Source organism: Ambystoma mexicanum, chromosome 5p, assembly GCF_040938575.1.
Source record: "Ambystoma mexicanum isolate Mex_15411 chromosome 5p, UKY_AmexF1_1, whole genome shotgun sequence".
Classification (NCBI taxonomy): domain Eukaryota; kingdom Metazoa; phylum Chordata; class Amphibia; order Caudata; family Ambystomatidae; genus Ambystoma; species Ambystoma mexicanum.
In genome coordinates, this window is record NC_090930.1 from 1,028,717,724 (window position 1) to 1,028,737,376 (window position 19,653).

The following is a 19,653-nucleotide window of genomic DNA, read 5'->3' on the forward strand; positions in this document are numbered from 1 at the left end:
ACCATCTAGATTCAGATTTCAGTAATAAAGCTACACTGCAGCATTAAGTATCGACAGCAGTTCCATAAAAGACAACCCCACAGTCTAAGAAGGATGAAGAGCAACTTAAATGGGGTTCAGGAAACGTGGAAAAAAGGCCTCAAGGATTTAAACAGGCAGGCAGGAAATAGGCACTGGGCATCAGAGCATACCGCTACCCATGCGAGTGGGGCACACCCAGAGAGGAGCCGTTGAAAGAAAGAAAATAGAGTCAGGCTAGGCAGATCTTTGAGCAAATGTTAAAGTTTCATTTTGCAAAATGTTAACTGTGAAATGCAGGGTGGAGCAGAGAAAACAGTACTGAAGTCACAATGATTGCCAGGGCCAGACGGAGGAGACTGCGGCGTGGTTGCATGCTGAGGAAGGAGGCAAAGTGAGCATTGCAGAGGCAGTGAGGAAGGGAGAAAAGAAATGGCCTGCCTGGCACAAGGAAGGCAAGATGGAATGCACTGCAATCACATAGCACATCGATCAACCCGCATGCACAAGGCAATCGCTTAAACTCGACTCAGGTGTGCCATCAGGGAGGAGCGGGGGGGGGGGGGAATGACCGAAGAATGCCAGGAATCATCAGCCCCCTACCTTCAGCAAGCAGGGGGGCAAGCAGCCAGGCGCAGCCATCTTACCATGCGGGAGATGTGAAATGGAAATAAAAAGGGGCTTGGGAGAAGGAAGGGGAGGAAGCCCCCTCCCCTGTGGAAAGACATGATGGAGAGCGAAGGTATCTTTGCACCTCCAACAGGTGACAGAGGCCGCAGTGGAGCCTCTAAATAGAGGATGTGCAGGGGGAGCGATTGCTTCCACCGTGCAACCCACTGCAGCAGAAGAACTTTGTCTTTAGTCTTTGAGCAGAAGGGCTGATGCCCGACCACCCACTACATTAACAGAGCGACTGGCAGCCCTCCAGAACAACAGATATCATGGAGAGTGTGCCGCATTCGTAAGAGATTTTCCAGGAGCGGATTAATTGCTGCAGAGCAAGCGTTGGATCTATTCAAAGTCTCTGGGCGTAGGACAGTTGGAGGGTAGGTAGTGCCGGTGTTCAGTGAGTCAGGCTGTTTACAGTAACAAAGATACTGGCTTGTAAAGGTGGGCCATTTAAACCAGTGGCACGGGTGCAGTATTAGCGGACTGAACAGGAACGCTCCTAAACTCGTAGCGGAGGAGCCGTTGCAGGGCAGAGGAACTACCTTGTGGATGAAAAGCTGTTGCAGCACAGAGCATTGTGGAAGCAAAAGGTGGCCAGCAGCAAAGTTTACCCCTTAACTGACACATGCGTGGGTGATCGGCCTGCAGCAGCACTTCGGCGCGCAGCAAGATCAACATGGGGAAGGACATCAGCACAGAAGGGATATGGGGTCCTATCCTCACGCATTGGAGGACAAGGAAGGACAGAGCAGCCGTTAGAGATTTTGTTGTGAAGCATGTGAAGTGGCCTGCATAGGAGGCACCCAATAGTGGAGCATCTTAAAGAAAGTTTTAATAAATAAAACAAGGAAAAGAAAGGGACAAGGACTTTTAGTTGGAGATATATATAACAACAACAAAAATCAAAATTCAAAAAGAAGAAGGAAAGAAAGGGGCAAAGAGCCTTAGTTTGGAGGTGGGCCTGGAAGAGCCCAGGTGCAGAACAAATGGAGAATGCAGAAGAGAAGAAGGGAAGAGAAGAAGCAGGATGGCATATTGATGCTGGAAGATACAGAAGGGGAAGATTTCATCCTGGATACGTAGCAACAGCAGACAGAGAAAGATGAAGTGAGTCCATCGACGAGTGGGTGGTCGCAGCCGAAGAAAAAGAAGAGCAAGATCATGGAAGAGTATTCAGAGGTGCCAGACAGATTTGAGACAGCTCTTAAAAGAAAAGGCATTGAAGAAGACCCTTCAGCATCCAAGAGGCCTCAAAGAGTGAGGAAGTCATCGGTGAAGGCGGCAGAAGCAAATGGCGAGAGGGAAATGCCAAAGCGGAGGTAGCAGACGAGCGCTAGAGGAAAGGAGCCGCTGGTCGCCTAAACAGCAGCGGCTGAGACTGATGAATTAGGTGAGAGAATAACTAAATTGGTTGAACTACATGTTGAAAAAGCACTGCAAGGTTTGCATGATAAGTTGTGTGTTGATATTATAAAATTCCTGCAGAAGCAACTATGGTTTACAGGCAGGCGCCAGTGGGGAAGGCAATACTAACATAGCGCCAAGTGAAAAAGGGGACGTTTCAAAAGCAAACAATGACTCGGGAGCACCTGCAAGGTGCGCGCAAGTACATGGCATAAAGAAGGTAAGCACCTGTCCCATTACAGTTGGGATTCACAGCTGAGGCTTGGGCTTCAATAAGAGGGGCAATCAGGTAGCAGACGCGCAAGGGGACAAGTTGGCTTCAGCAGTAGGGGGTCACAAGGAGCCCAAGGTGTACACCTATGGCTACGAGAAACAGCAGGCCTGGTATGGCACGTACCTGAAGAAATCAAAGAGAAGATATGGAGTAAAGTTTTCATTCATATGTTCACCTTGCTGGAGCTGGAGCAGATTGGGTTAGATATAGTAAAGGAATCCAAGAAGGTTGGTGACAGGCGGGAAGGAAAGAAAAGAGTAAGGAAGGAGAGGAACATAATGAGTTAGTTGTATGCATTCAGGGGATATACCTCCACAATGGTGAAAAAGTATCCAGGGACGCTGCTGCACTGATAACATACAAGCAGCGCATCCACGAAGCTTACAAAGAGTATAGGGGAGATGCATGGCTTAAATATGATTAGCAGTTTAGGATCAAGATACAAATGTATCCAAGCATGAATTGAGATGACAAAGAGGTTTCAGGGTACATACATAAAATGATATCCAGGAATGGAAACAAGGACAACACCGGGAAGGAGCAGCTGCCATTTCAGAGGCAGTACTGAAGTTGGAGGTGTACGAGTAACTAGAACAATGATTGCGGAAGACGGCCCTTTCGGGGGTTGGGTGGTGGTTGGTCCAAAGGTTATGTCTCAAGCAAAAGCATCACCTGCTGGAAATTCGAGAAAGGGAATTGAATTTGGGGAGCCAATTGCAGGCTCAAGCACACGTGTAGCAAATGTGGCGGAGACCATACGGCTGCTCAGTGTGGTAACAAAGAGAAGCGGGTCCCAAAGCAGAGAGAACAAGCAAAACAGAAAAGCGGAGGAACCTGGGAGAATTCCGAAATCCCCACCTCTGATTAAGCTCGGAAAAATTACATCCGCTTCGTAATGCACATCATGACAAAACAGCAGCCGAGACACTCTTAAAAGGCTTGTCAGATGGGTTTAAGATACTGAGTCACAATGTTATTAGGGGGTCTATCCCCAGGAATTTGAAAACCGCAATCAACAAATATAGAGTAACCAAAGAATCAAAAAGAGAAAAGGCTAGACAGGATGGAGGGGCCATTCGAAGCAGCACCATTTGTGAAATGTGTCACAGGTTTCCCCCTTTCTCACCTGTGTTTGATGCTTGCTGGATTTCTTGGAAGGAGTCTTCTTGCGTACGGTTCGGGTTTTGTACAACCCCGTACGCGCGTCTTCGGGTTCCAGCGTTCGTTCAGCGTTCTTCGTCCAGGGCCGATAGGAAACTCCAGGAAGTCCAGGTACAAAGGAGGAGTACTCAGAGGCGGGTACACGGATTCTGGGATACAGGATAAGGAGGAAGCGAGGGTCTGGGAACCAGGAAGCAACAGAGTTCAGCGAAGGCGAACTACGGAGCACCCGAATAGCCATAGCAATCAGTAGGGTTGAGACGCGCGGGGCGTGGCCTCTTTATAGAACGTGCTACGTCTGACGTGAAAGCTGGTAGACAGCGTTCTGTGTTTAAAGGCCATGTTGGAAGTACAGCAGAGTGTAAGCCCCGATGTGTCAGGGACCAGGAAGTCCAAAAGGGGCGCGTCCGATGGTTCAGGACAGCATGCCTCCTCCGAAAACCTGTCCCACCGGGTTTGCCCGGGTGAATGAGAAGGTACCTTCTGAGTAATCTGGGGGTGTTTAGGTTCGAGATTGGTTCCCAAGTGTGTTCACTGGGAGGGTATCCTTTCCATTCAACCAGGTACTGAAGCAGACCACGTTTGTATCTGGAGTCACATATTCTGGAAACTTCATATTCCAGTTGGTCATTGACAAGTACAGGATTGGGCCGGAGGGTAGTACGGGAGGATTGGATGTATGGTTTCATTAGAGACGTATGAAAACGGGATGAATTTTCTTCCAGGAGTCTGGTCATTTTAGTCGGTAGGCCACTGGGTTAATGATTTCTTTTATGGAAGAGGGCCCATAGTACTGGGGAGCCAGTTTGTTAGGTCGTAGATGTCGGGCAGTAGTTTCGAGGACAGCCAGCCCTTATCTCCTACTGTGTAGGAGGGACCTGGTCTTCTTTTGGAATCTGCATAATGCTTGGCATGAGTTCGGGCCCTTTCTAAGTGCTCTTTGGCTTCCTTCTGTACATTGATGAGAGATTCGATCCAGGAATCAACTGTACAAACAGGTGTAGGATGCGGCAGGACGGAAGGTAGCACCGAAGGGTGAAATCCTCGGCTCCAAAAAAAAGGGGCTGGTCTTGACAGCCAAGTGATCCGAATTGTTGTAGGCGAATTCCGCCACAGGTATTAGAAGTGACCAATCGTCCTGGACCTTGGTAGTGAAGCAACAAAGATATCATTCCAGGGTTTGATTCACACGTTCAGTAGCCCTATTAGTCTGTGGATAATACCCTGAAGAGAGGGCACGTTGGATTCCGAGTATCCGGCAAAGGTGTTTCCAAAATTGAGAGATGTATTGAGGCCCTCTGTCTGATATGATCTTGGAAGGGAGTCCATGAAGTCGGAATATGTGTTCCAGGAAGATTCCAGCAAGTTCTGAAGAAGATGGTAGTTTATATAATGGTGCAAAATGAGCCATATGAGTGAATAAATCTATGGTGACCATGATAGTCGTGTACCCCCTGGAAGGTGGTAATTCCACAATGAAGTCAGTGGCAATAATCTCCCAGGGCCTTGTTGGTAGTGTGGGCTGAAGTAGGAGACCTGCCTGTCTTTTGTTATCATGTTTGTTTTGACTGCAGACTGCACAAGCTTAGATGTACAAATCGTACGTCAGTCTTCATTCTCGGCCACCAAAATTGTCTTTGTATTAGACGAAGGGTGTTTGTGATGCCTCGATGTCCGCAGTGAAGGGTATCGTGGCAGAGGGTTATTATCTTTTGCTGTAGTTTCTGTGTGGGGATGACTAGACTCTTGTCCTTGAAGAGATATCCGTCCTTTGTTCTCAGATTCCATCGATTCTTTCCTCTATATTCCTTCCATAGCTCAGAGGACTGGGTTTGTATCCGAGCATCGTCCTGGAGGCTGATTGCTTGAGCTACAAATATCGTATGGGGAAACATCTTAGGGAATGACCGGTCTTCAAGAGGTTCGTAGTTGGGACGTCTGGATAAGGCGTCAGCAATTATATTCTGTGTTCCAGGGACATGATGGATCTGGAACTGGTACTGGGCAAAGAAGGTGGCCCAACTGGCTTGACGGCTTTTTCTACATTCCAGCGCCTGTAAAACTTAAAGTTTCCGATGGTCCGCGCGGACCTGGACAGGATGTTTTGCTCCTAGAAGTAGATGACGCCACTCTGATGGATTGATGGATAGCTGACGGTTCCTTTTCCAAAACAGAATAATGGGTTTCACTGGGGGTCAGTGTGCTGAAAGATACGCAATGGGATGTTCCAGGCTGTCCTCGAACTCCTGTTTTAGAACTGGTCCAATGGCGTAGTCAGAGGCGTCTGTTTCCACTAGGAAAGGTCGATTGATGTCAGGTTGAGCCAGGATGGGAGCTTGTGTAAACTCTGTCTTCAACCGTTGGAATGCCTCCTCTTGGGCTGTTGTCCAAAGAAAGGGAGTATCTTTTTTCAACAAGGCAATGATCGGTTGCACTATCTCGGAAAAGGAAGGTATGAATTTCCGGTAAAAGTTAGCAAGCCCCAGCAAGGATTGGATTTGTTTCACGGTAGTCGGAACAGGCCAGGATAATATAGCTCTTACCTTGGAGTGAACCATTCTAATACCTTCTGGGCTAAGGACAAATCCTAAATAGTGAACAGTAGAGACATGGAAAAGACACTTCTGAGATTTAGCCAGGAGCCTGTGTTAACATAGCCGCTGTAACACTGCCTTAACATGCTCCTCATGCTTAAGATGGTCCTGAGAGAATATTAAGATATCGTCCAGATACCCTCTGACGAAGAGGAACAACATATCTGAAAACACCCGATCCATGAAGCGTTGGAAGACCGCTGGGGTATTTGTAAGTCCGGAGGGCATGACCAAGTACTTAAAGTGACCAAAGGGTTTTCTAAAGGCTGTCTTCCATTCGTCTCCTTCTCTAATACGGATCAGATGGTAGGCACCTCTGAGATCCAATTTAATGAAGATTATGCCTCCTCTTACTGCTTCCAGGATGTCTGAGATCAAGGGCAATGCATAGTGATCTTTCAGGGTGCACTGATTTAAGCCACCATAATAAAGACGTCTGACGACATTGGTATCCTTTTTTGGAACAAAAAACAATGAGGATCCGGCTGGAGATTTGGATGGTCGTATGGTGCCATTTTCAAGGTTAGTGTCTAAGTATTCACGGAGGGCCCTTTTCTCAGGTTTGGATAAGATGAACATCCTTCCAAAGAGTATCACAGCTGAAGGTTCAGTATCAATAGCACAGTCTTCGGGTCTATGAGGAGGTAAGGCTTGAACTATGGCAGAAGAGAACACATTGGCGCATTGCTGAGAGACTTTAGGAACCTGAATGATATTTGAGACTGTGAGCGGGCCTTGATGGTCTGCTGAGGTTCGTTCCGAAGGTGTCGGGGTGGAATCCAGGAGTAAGCAATGAGACATGCAATGTTCGGAACCCAGGAACAAGCGACCTGCTGCCCAATTGATGTATGGGTTGTGTTATTGTAGCCAGGGCATACCCAAAACCATTGGGTAATGGGCGGACTTTATGATGTCAAACTTTATCTTCTCTCGATGGTGGTTTATTGCGAGCTCAATTTCCTTGGTTTGAAGGGTTATGGGTCCTGAAGAAAGGGGTCTTCCATCGATTGCTTCTACGGGTTGCATGATATCTCAGGTTTCAATAGAATATGGTGTCTAAAGACCCAATCTTGATCTGTGAATATCCCCATGGCTCCACAATCCACCAATGCCAAAATGGGGTAGGTTTCCTTCTTGGATGGCGATAGAAAGGCCTGTAATATTACCAGATTGTTTTGTCCAGGAGAGTTCAAGGATGGAATAGATGTGGAGCAAACATCTCTCTCCCGAAACTGTGGAGGGGCTAAGGGACACTCTCTCACTAAATGTTTGTCCGAGGCACAATACATACATAACCCCGTATGGATCCTTCACATCCTTTCTTTGGGAGATATGTGTCGGGTTTGGGTTCGTTACTAGGGGAAGGAATAGAATCAGGCTTCGAGGAGGGCTCTACAGGGATTTTCTGGATGGGCATCTTGGTCTTCCTTTTCTCTGCCTTCCTTTCCTGAATGCGGAAGTCGATCTGCAGAGCGAGATCCATAAGGGCTTGGAATTAACTTGGTCGAGCCACTCTGGCTAGTTCATCCTTGATGTCTTCATTTAGCCCTCTTCGAAAAAGAGTGAAGCAGGGTTCTGAGGACCAATCCGCTTCTTTAGCCAATTGTTTAAAGCGAGTTACATACGTAAGCATGTCCTGAGAGCCTTGTTGGAAATCGAGGAGACGTTCCTGAGCACTATAGACCTCTTCTGGGCGGTCAAACATGGTCTTAAGAGCCTAAATGAATCCGTCAGTCATCCAGGAGGGCATCTCTGGCATTAACTAAAGGTGTGGCCCAGGTTAATGCATTCCTGGAGAGGTGCGAAATAATAAAGCCCACCTTAGCCCTGGGAGTAGAGAAATAATAGGGCTTGAAAGTAAAGTGGACTAAACAGGAGTCAAGGAATCCACAACGGTCTTTTTGCAGACCCATCGTATTTGTCAACAATGCCGCCCAATAGTACGCTTTCTTTCGTAGCGGAGTCACGGGACAAGACTAATTGTTTTAATGTGGCATTCTCTGCCTTTAGATTTTGTACTTTGGTCATTAGTTCTTGCATGCCGCGCATAAGATCTTGAACGGCCGCCTCCATGTCCGTGTTGACTTCAGTTAGGTGGCGTCTCAATCTGTCACAGGTTTCCCCCTTTCTCACCTGTGTTTGATGCTTGCTGGATTTCTTGGAAGGAGTCTTCTTGCGTACGGTTCGGGTTTTGTACAACCCCGTACGCGCGTCTTCGGGTTCCAGCGTTCTTCGTCCAAGGCCGATAGGAAACTCCAGGAAGTCCAGGAACGAAGGAGGAGTACTCGGAGGCGGGTACACGGATTCCCGGATACAGGATAAGGAGGAAGGGAAGATAGGAGGAGGAAGCGAGGGTCCGAGAACCAGGAAGCAACAGAGTTCAGCGATGGCGAACTACGGAGCACACGTCTAGCCACAGCAATCAGAAGCGTTGAGACGTGCAGGGCCGTGGGGGCGTGGCCTCTTTATAGAACGTGCTACGACGTGAAAGCTAGTAGACAGCGTTCTGTGCTTAAAGGCCATGTTGGAAGTACAGCATAGTGTAAGCCCCGATGTGTCAGGGACCAGGAAGTCCAAAAGGTGCGCGTCCGATGGTTCATGACAGCATGCCTCCTCCGAAAACCTGTCCCACCGGGTTTGCCCGGGTGAATGAGATGGTACCTTCTGAGTAATCTGGGGGTGTTTAGGTTCGAGATTGGTTCCCAAGTGCGTTCACTGGGAGGGTATCCTTTCCATTCAACCAGTACTGAAGCTGACCACGTTTGTATCTGGAGTCACATATTCTGGAAACTTCATATTCCAGTTGGTCATTGACAAGTACAGGATTGGGCCGGAGGGTAGTCCGGGAGACTATGAAAACGGGATGAATTTTCTACCAGTCCAAAAGTGGCGCGCCCGACGGTTCATGACAAAATGTGTGGTTTCTCCCCAGGGGGTGGTCCCAAAGAACAAAGAAGGCCAATTTAGGCTGATCCACCATTTGCCATATCGCAAGGCAGCGTTGGTAAACAGCGGGATAGATCCAGAGCAGTGTTGAGTCGGATATACATCTTTTGACAAAGCACTGGACCTGGTGAAGCAAGTGGGCAGAGGAGCTCTGTTGGCAAAAAACAGCAGACATTGAGTCTGCATTCCAACTATTGCCAGTCCATCCAGAGAGCTTCAGGTTACTGTGTCTTTGGTTTCAAGGACAGATGTGCTTTGAAAAGTGCATGTCTATTCTCTGTGCAGTCTCTTGCCACTATTTTGAGCTATTCAGCACATTCACAGAGTGGGTGGTGAGGAAACTGTATCCAGTGTAGAAAGGGGTGCACTACCTAGAAGACTATTTTTGTACGAAAGGAAGGAGACGAAGGATGCAAGCCAGCATTAAGTCGTCCCACTAGCTCAGGAAAAAACTTCTAGGCCAACAACGAAATTGACATTCCTTGAAATGACTGGAGGTTCCCCGCAGAGAAGGTGGAGCAATTAAACAAGGCAGTGCAGGAAATGAGAAGAAAAGAGATAGCAAATATAGCAGAACTGCAGAAAATGATGGGGCAACTTAACTTTGCATGGAGGGTCATCCCAGCTGGTAGAGTATTTGCTAGAAGGCTTGCCCGGAAGACTGTGTGGCTGATGCAGGTGCATCATTGTGTTCGTGTGGGGGCAGGAGTGAAAGGAGATCTGCAGGTCTGGGAAACCTTCCTTGAATCCTTTAATGGGGTTTCAGTATGGAAGGATCCATGGCAGTCTAGCAAAGAAATTGAGCTTTGTAGATGCCTTAGGAGGTTTGGGATTTGGAGCCTTTTTGGCAGGAAGCCAGTGTGCTAGCTCATGGCCGGTGGCATGGAAAGAACAGAACCTAACAGGAAACATAACGTTCCTAGAACTGTTTTCCATTGGAGTTAGTCTTTACATCTGGCGAGAGAGGTTGGTCAAAAAGAAGATCACGCTTTGGTGCGATAATCAAGCGGTAGGGGAGGTTGTGAATAATGGTGCAGCGAATTGCCCGATGGTGCTTGCTTTGCTATGATTCTTGACGCTTCCCTGGCTGAGTCTGAACAAAGAGGTTCTAGGCCAGACATATGCTCCATCTACAGAACAGCATAGCTGACACATTGGGCCTCATTATGAGTCACCCGGTATGGAAATAACGGTGGCGGTAAACCCGCCGCCAACGTTGATTCCATACCGGGTGATCTCGAGTTCTGCAGGCGGGAGGTGTCACTCCCGCCAGGTCTGACCTGGCGGGTTTAACACCACCCACCTGCAGGCGGACGTGGAAACACCGGCACCATCACGAGATGGTGCCGGTGTTTCCACTTCCCCAATCTCATTGAGTGCCTTGGGACTCAATGGGAATGGCGATTTACCAAATTCCACCTCTGGAATTTCTGGGTCACCGGGGTCATAATGCCCCGGTAATTCTGGGAATCACGGAGGCGGAATGGTAATTCGAGTCCGGCGGTAACCTGCCGGAATTTCAGGCACGGTTACCGCCGGACTCGTAATGAGGCCCATTGTCTCATTTGTAGTGGCGGAAATTGAGGCAGTTTGCACCGTGGGCAGAGGAGATGATAGTAGTGCTGCAGTGACTCTGAGGGATAGCGAAGATGTTTTAGGGACAATCGTGGAAAACCTGTTGGCCCCAGGTATGTTGCAACGTTACAAGGGTCACTATGATATGATAGTTCATTTATATAGCACCTATACACAATGTGCTTCAAAGGGAAAAATACAGTGACATTCTTACAGGCCATGAACAATAAGAATGTGAAATGAACTATCGTACCCGGCCTGGCGACATTTCAGATAGTGCAAGAGCTAAGACATAGATAAAGAAGGGATGGGGAGAGTGGGAAGAGAATGGAAAAAGACAGGCGACTACCATACTAGGCCTGACAACATTTCTGGTAGAGTCAGAGATTGACAAGAGGAAGGGGAGCAGAAAGGAGGGAGAGGAACAAAACAAGCGACTATCGTGAAATCGCTGCGGCCAACAAGGCATGTGATGGCCAAAGAGGCTTGAGGGAGGCCAATGTGGCGAAGCAAGAACAGGTGGTTAGGCTATTACTGAGAAGGTCAAAGACGGATCAGGTTGTAAAGGGCAATGGGTCCGGCTGCAGTGCATACGAGATGGCAGCTGCTGCCCAGTTTGTTTGCTAAGGATGTTTATGGCTGTTCGACCTAACGGTGCTAAAAACCTGTTGGTCCACAAGAACGTGCAACCGTTAACAGTTTTCTGATTCTAGGAAGTGATGGGAATAATGTTGAGAAGGTTAAGTAGGGACCCAGAATAGGGGCAGCCACCACGGCAGCAGTGGCAAGCATTCAAGTAATTAAGGATATCAGGCGATGGAGATCGGGTGCCTACAAGAAATACATTAGGAATTAGAGGATGTAGGGAATGCCAATTATGGTTATATATTTTTCTCCCCCTATGATAGAGGACGCCAAGAGTAGAAGGAAAATAGCATGGGTGATTGGTCACTCATTCGTAGTGAGAGAAGCAGAAGAATAAAAGAAAGAAGGCCTTTGCGAAGAACGACGTTTGATGGTTTGATAAACAAGAGATGAGATGGGACGGACTTAAGAGCATAATGAAGAGGTTGACCGAGAGGAAAGCCCCTCCTGACATGGTGGTTATTCATCTAGGTGGGAACGACCTGGCTCAGATGGGCAGGGGGCAACTGCTGAAGGAAATGTGTCCAACTTTAATGGTCCTTGAGCAAGGACGTGGGGGCTTGCAAATTGATTCTGAGATGATATTAAGGTTCTCCTGGAGAGGGGCAAAAATCGCATACAGCAGTGGAAAAGTCAAGAAAGGAATTGAACATGGCCACAGGAAAATTTTGCAGGGGGCTGGCTTTTCAACGAATAGGCACAGACTGATAAACCTAGGACTGCCTGGTTACTACGAGAAGGACGGGGTTGGTTTGGACCTCTTTTTATTGGATTTAGAAGATGCCTTAAGAGAACGGGGCTGTGAATAAAAAAAAAAAAAATTTAAAAAACACATTTTTACACTGGTGGGGGTGGCAAAGGTTCGAAAATCCCTTTTGGCTGTAGTGGTTACCCAGGCGAACGAGCAGTGCCAACTCAAACTAACCCCCTGGCAGAGGACAACAATGACCAGGAGTATGTAGCCCCCTGTTAGCCTAACATGGTGAAGGGAGGTAAGGTCGGATAAAGAGGTGCATCCCCAGGTTGGTTGACAGCTTCCAGCCTTGGCTCGTGGAAAGAAAATGATAACAGCGCTCCCCGCAGCCTAACAGCAGCAGCTGTCAATGTGATTTGCCCTGAGCGGGAGGCTCAGGGAGGTTGTGGGAGTGAGACCTAAGTATGCCAAGTAAAGAGTTGATGAGAAAAGAAATCAAATGGTTAAGGGTGGGGTGCTGATGAAGACTAAATAAAAGGTGCTGCCGATCATCTGTGTTATTAAAAATGAATGTGTGTTATTGATGTTTATGATTGTAAATATGTAATAAACTGCAGCCTTGTTTTGCCACTGTAAGAGTGGATTTGGCCCCACTTAGTCATGCGAGTAAGCTTAAGTGTAATTGTTGTATATGTTGGGAGGGTGAACAGCACCAGACTGCCTATGTTAAAGCACCGTTGGTGATTGTAGCATTTATGGGTTCATTGAAGTACGCAGGGACCAGACTGGAGGTAGGTAAGTACAAATAGTAGTTTCTTTATTAGTTACAGGGTACAGCTATGAAGAGGCAGCAGGAGCTACAAGGGATCCCTAACTACTATTCACGGAACCCTGAAACCCCACAGGGTTCCATGCTACCTAATCCCATTCCACTGCCTGCATCAGTGCACTTGATGCAGAGCAGCTACATCCAAACACCAGACACTGCAGTAATATGGCAGGGTGCTACTGGATATTTACAACCCAGAACGGTGTCTTGAAAATATGGTCTGTCAAACTTGAGGCTGCCCACAACCTTTCCTCTAGCATTTTCAATACTCCTTAAGTAGGACTCTAAGAGGCACTCTTTTGAACTTAAATCGTGGAGTAAACAATGAAATGACCGGCGGGCAACACATCCAAAAACTGAAGGAACAAAGGGAGGTTACGAGGAGAGACGATATAGGTTGCGAAAGCGTTGTCTCACTACCCTTGGTGGTACAGGGGCACATCAAATGAATTTTAAAATGTATCCGAATCCTAAAACTGAAGTGAAAAAAGTAAATGAAAAAATGCTGAAAACATGTTAGTCCTTTTCCCCCTAAATATTCTAGGGGATCTTTTACAACTCAGTCAACTATTTGGGGAAGGATTTTGATTGTAGAGCCCGATGGATGAGAGAACACTTGGCGGAGAGGAGTGATTAAACGTGCGGATTGTGCGCGGTTTACAATTATTTCTTATGCATTTTAGGACAAAAACATGCGTCAGAGGTTAAGATAAAGAGAACTAAGAGAAATGTTGCTATTTCATGTTTCTAGAAACTGAACTATTTCACAATCCCCAAATAAAAATCAAAAGGAGGAAGAGGCAGCTGTGCGTCTCTAAGGCCTTTTCCGTTCACGCTGAGCATGCTTTTCAAGTGGTCAGAGTGGCTGACGGCTAAATTGGTGGTACACAGCAGACCGTACTTTTTGGAGACCCCAGCCCAAGCAGTTTAATGTTTGCAGCCTATTGCACACAACTCCCACACTATTGTTCCCTCTTCGTTCCCCCATTCCCCCATTTACTTTCTCTGCTGGTAAAGTAGTCTTGCAGATATGATATATGATATGTTATTTATAACACGCTTAATACCCAGAGGTTTCTAAGTGTGGACCCTGGAATCGAACCGGCTCCGTGTCGTCTTGCTTCCAAGGCAAGCACGTTGCTGTTGAGCTATCCTCCTGGGTCTTACTTTATCTCCTTTCCTAGACTAGCCCCTGATCCTTTTGGTTTTAATCATCGTTTTCAATTTTAGAGCCGCTCTATTTTGTACTCCTTGCACAGTAGCTTTTTAAGCTTGCCCATACAGTGGAGCAACAAAATGAGAAGGTCCCCCTTCGAGACCTCCTGATGGTCCTCCAAGCTTGGGCCCAAAAGTTGTACCCTGCCCACCAAATTAGACCACACCTACTACCATATTCCCCGCCCATACACATTTGCTCCACGCTTCCATTTAAGCTTCAGTTGCACTCATATCTTAATGAGTATCTGTGCCCCACTCATACCTTGATGAGCATCTGCGCTCAAGTACAACGTAACCACTTTTATTTTGTAAATATCGCTACCAATTAAGTTACAATGTATTGTATCTAATACATAACGCAGTCAGAATATAATGCAATGCTTATGTTAGCCTATGAAACATACACACTGAGCAAATATAAAGAAGTGATCAAGATAACAAGCCAAGTTGCTTAAAATTGTCCACATCCCGATTTCACCATTTAACCAAAGTGTGTGATCCTGGGCAAATCATTTCATCACAATGGGCCTTATCTGCAGCTCTGTAAAGTGATTTACTTCATAGCTTATTTTAATATATCATGCTGTTATTTTTTATAAAAGCCTAATGACTATAAAGTTGTTCCATCAATAACAATAGCAGGTTAGGTGTTTTGCACCACAAAGTTATTTGCCACTTGGCTTACTTATGGCAATTTATGCTAAAGCCACTTCCATGGTGTCTCCAAGTATCAACGACTGATGACACTCCTTGCAATGTCCTTTTCTGGAAAGCCACTTCTGTTGGTGCAATCCATATGCAAATTCGGAGATTTGCATGTATTTTTCCCCCACACATCCTGGAGAGAGTTCTAATAGAGGAGTTTCCTGCGTGTTTATTGTTTTACTTATACGAGTGTGTTAAAATGCTATCTGCTACCAAAAAGTTGCTTGGGAGTGTGGGAGGACACGAATGAGACGGTATGGAATCGCGCAGGGCACTGGATTTGGGGGAGCGGGGAGGGGGAGTAGCAGGACTTTTTTCGTGGCTCACCCGCCTCCCACCCATTCCCACTCTTGCAACGCTGGATACTCCCCTCCATTAAGCCCCGACACATTAAAAATTATGGTATGGAATGATATCCAGAACGAGTTCCATATGTTTTTAACCTGGGCGGCGGAAAGGTAGGTACACCTTGATAAAAGTGGCAGCTTTATGGGAGTGGTTTGATTTCTTGTGTCAGTCTCAAAGGAGCTCGGGGGGCTTGGGAAAGTGAGCTGGGCGGGGCTTGCCTTTTGACTAAGCTGCACATGCACAGCAATGTGCAAGTCAGTTAATACAGCAGTGACATGTTACGCGAGTTCCCCGAAATCAGTGACGTAAATACATTTTAATCTAGATCTCTAAATCCGGACTGTTGGTGGTCAATTGGAGGAAATATGGCAACTGATTATTATGTGCGAAGCACGTGAAATCGTCTGGGAAGCGCTATAATAAAGTCATGTTATTGCTTAGTTTATTTCAGAACTACATGACCCCAACACACCACTACTTTGGGTGGCGAGAGTGTTTATTGTCAACGTACTTCGCTTCAGAGTACACATTCACAGAACGAAAGCAAGCAATGTATCCCAGCGCTTCAGGTAACAAGATAACATTTTTTAAAGTCAAACTACAGGCGAAAACGAAGCTTTATTTATTTACCTACCAGAGAGGGGTCCTGCTGGCAGTAGGTGAGAACTACATAGCTCTAAGGTGCTTCTTGTGCAGAGGTGGGCGGCACGGTGCTCTCCCCCCTCTTCCGCACCCTCCACCAGCACCTGCAGTTCGTGCACAGTAGAATTCTCCTGGCTCTTACTGTCCAGAGCTGGGCGTGCACATCTGGAAATTCCACGAGCTTCAGTATTCTACGTCACTTTCAAAGTGAAACCATCTTGCTTGGCTCGTTCCCTTTCCTGCCTCGAAGGTTCGCCTGTATGAGAACGGAAAGGGAAGCCTTGAAAGCTTGGCGGCCATGTTGAGAAAGTTCTGTATTTGGTTGAATCTGTCGTTGCACAGGCTGGAAAGTCAAGAATCGCCGGTAATTGTATACTAAAGTTTTACTTTTGTTCAACACATTTTATTATTATTTAAAAAGTGGCGGCCCCTATCAAGGTAGATGCTGTGCTGCCATGGGGATGCAGGATATCACACAGCACCGTTTTGCCAACATTCTACGACCAAAAATGTGTAGGAATCTTAAAGTTTCAAAAATAGTAAGTAGCATAATGACATCACAGGAAATGATGTCACATCAATTTTACCCAATGAAATGACAAAGAAATTCATATGGGATTTTACAGCCACAGATTATCATGAGATGGCTAGGCAGCAGAGAGCTGAAACAAGAAATACCCACTGAAAAGCTATAAATCCTTCTATGTCAGCAAGTGCCTGCTGTGGAGGAACAGGTGCGAAAAGGCAACGAGGTGTTAACACTTCTGTATACCCCAAGCAAAGGGATGGCCACAAGGGCTGCTGCAAATGCAGAGCTTGTAAGGCAAGCCCCAGAACAAAAGTAATATAGAGAGAACTATATTGCTGTGTTATAAGACTTTTAACTGGGAACGTGGGGAATTTCTGTGGGCATCCCTGAGGCTCATGCCCCTTTCAACTGAAAAGGTTGAAAGACCCTGATGCCGTCCATGCGCTTGACGTGAGCTTCTTGTTGCTCCGTTCCTGGATTCGTTCTTTAGTTTAACTGCTTTTTGTGCACCAAGTTTGTTTCACGTCATCTGTGGTCATCCATCAAATTAATGAGCCATTTAACACGCCCACTTTCTGAATGCCACGGTTGGTGCTCTGCTCATTCTGGGATGGCTGGGCCTAAGGCAGGCAAGCCTGCAAATCAGTAGAACTGGACACTGAAATCTGTGGCGCTAGGACTGTACCACCCAAATCGGTAGGGTTGGCAAGTATGAGGGACCTGCAAGCTACACCCCCCGTTTAAATTTCACAGCTGGTTTAGCATGAGACCATAATGTCATACTGTCCTGCTCGGTGTGCTCGGGTGTACCGTCCTGTGACCCCTTCTCACCTCTTGCTTCGAAGGTCTGGTCGGAAGTCTCGGAGGGAGTCAGGCGTCTGGGTCTTCCTTGTTCCTTCGGTTCCTTAGACTTCTTGTCTTTTTTGGAGTGCAGGTAGGGTCTGGCTCCACTGGAGGCCACTTTGACAGGATTCAAAACCCTAGCCAAAGGGAACCCCAGAGAGACAGCCCCAATAGCAGGGAAAAAGCTTGAAAGCACCAAAAAACCCTGCTTATGACAAGCTCCAGGTGTTCAGGGAATACTTCAGACGACTGTTTAAATCAGAGAGAGGTTTAGAGAGAACACCAGAATGGTGCAGGGATTTACAGGGTACAGACCAGTAGCCACAATATGTAGCATGAAGCAGAAACACAGAGAAGGGAATAGCACTGCGAGTCGGATCGCCGTGGATGGCAAGAGGGGGGCAGACCAGGCTCGCAGCAGAAAGGCAATGAGAGGAGAACAGTGAGCCGGGTCTCCGTGGAAGGCGGCAGGAGGCTGACCAGACTCACGGCGAGGAGGCAAGGCAACAGGTAGAGAAACGCTAGCAAAACAAGTGAAGAAGGAGAGAGGAAAGCTGGATTTGAGATAAAGAATGAAGAAAACGCTGCACAAAGCAACAGCGGAATACCCAAAAGTAGAACGGATACAACGCTCAACGTAGAATGCGTAGTGCGTTGATATCCGAATCTCGAGCGGCCATCTTGGTAGAAATCTAGACCTGCACTCTGACTTCTATGGCCCTCTTTCCCGGATTCTACATAGCGTCAGGCTCTGCAGCTTCCAGCGTTGCCATACACGCTACTGCGCATGCATGACCCATACCTCTCAACCTTTTAATTCCCCAGGGTTGTTGAAAAAGGAGGATTTTGTGCGCGACCCGCTCCGGGGACAGTGGCAGGTGGGGAGTTTAACTGGGGCAGTACACCTGTCAAAGGATAACGCAGGTGTCCTAAGGCGAGTTGAGGGAGCCACGCTGAAGCCCGTGGACCTGCGGCTGGAGAAGCTGGCCCGTGGCCTTGCGTGCCTGCTTCACGAGTGGGTTAATCGTCCCCAAGCCCAGCGTCGGTGCCGGGGAGCCCCGGTGGGGTCCCCGTCCCTCCCCGGACGGAGAAGCTCTAAGGATTCAACACGGTGGGCAGGTCGGTCACCCGGAACGGCGGATCCCCTCACGGAACCGCCGCCTGTACACACCCGGCCCCCACAGGGTGTATTTCCTCTGTGGCGGTGCACTGCAACCGGCTCTGTGTCGGCTCCCGGCTGCTCCCACTCGGGGGCTTCCCTGCTGACCGGGTTACATCCACCCAACACCCGGCCCGGTCAGGATGGAGGAGCGTGCCCGCGGCGTCCCAGAGGCCGGCTCAGTGGGGAGAGGACGGGGGCCGCTCGGGGCTCCCTCTCTCCGGTTGGAGGTGACAGAGCGAGCGAGATGGGCCGGTGGTGCACCTGCCGCGTTGCCGCAACGGGATCCCACCTCAGCCACCGGGAGTAGGGGGCCCAGTCCCCCGTCGCCGCCTCGGCGACCCCCGAGAGGGGCCGGGATGGTTGCCGGAGTGAAGGCGTGGCGGCGGTCAATCTCCCTCAGCCCCGCGGACACAGCAAAACTGCTGGCAGGGGGCTGTAACCCTCTCTGCCGGAGCAGAGAGCCACCTGCCCCGCAAGGCCTTCCCAGTACTAGTTAGCATGGAGGAGTCTCGTTCGTTATCGGCATTAACCAGACAAATCACTCCACCAACTAGGAACAGCCATGCACCACCACCCACAGAATCGAGAAAGAGCTATCAATCTGTCAATCCTTTCTGTGTCCTGGCTGGGTGAGGTTTCCGGTGTTGAGTCAAATTAAACCGCAGGCTCCACTCCTGGTGGTGCCCTTCCGTCAATTCCTTTAAGTTTCAGCTTTGCCACCATACTCCCCCTGGAACCCAAAGACTTTGGTTTCCCGGAAGCTGCTACACGCCCATATCATTGAATTGGCTTTCACCAGCCAAAAACAAAATCGGGTGTTTTCACCTCCTCAGGGCCACAGAAGGTTTAGAGCTATAGTAATGTATCATTGTTTTTGATTTACGTATGGGTGACCTCTTTCAAGCTCCATGCAAGAAGCACTCTGATTGAGCACTTGCCCATAATATGCATCCGGTCGCATCGAGCCTGATGGTTAAACTGGCCAGATCCCAAGGCCAAGGGTTGTGGTCTCTGCGATCTCAGTGGCGCCCCCAGACATTGTTCATAGGGGTTTTGGCCTTCAAAGATGGCTGGGTTATTTTTACTTTGCTTCTTTGTTGTGTGGCCTGGCCTCGACTCCCTCTCCCATTCGTTGACCTGCCATGATAAGCCAATCAACCGAACCGGGAGGCGGGAGCCGGCACCAGGCCACAAAGGCCCACGCAAAGGCCCCTGTCAGCTACAGGTATTCTACCCACTACCCACCCCCCCTGGTGTCTTGTGATATGTGTGCCTTTCCCCCTTTCTTATTTCATGTCCTCTTCCCTCCTATCCCTCTCTCCCTTTTGACATTTCATTTTGCATCTGTGTGTTGCTGCCGCCCTGCAACGTGGGGCTATGATCAATGGATATGATTA

General features: G+C 48.1%; 1 protein-coding gene across 1 annotated transcript in view; it reads right to left on the reverse strand.

Annotated features, from left to right (window-relative positions):
* The window catches only part of RIPK1 (receptor interacting serine/threonine kinase 1), an 840,028-nt gene extending 824,179 nt beyond the window's left edge, over positions 1–15,849 (reverse strand). The window contains exon 1 of the mRNA XM_069613515.1: positions 15,715–15,849. The gene's annotated coding sequence lies outside the window, so the exon portion shown is untranslated. The remainder of the gene's footprint in view (positions 1–15,714) is intronic.
* Between the last annotated feature and the right edge of the window lie 3,804 nt (positions 15,850–19,653).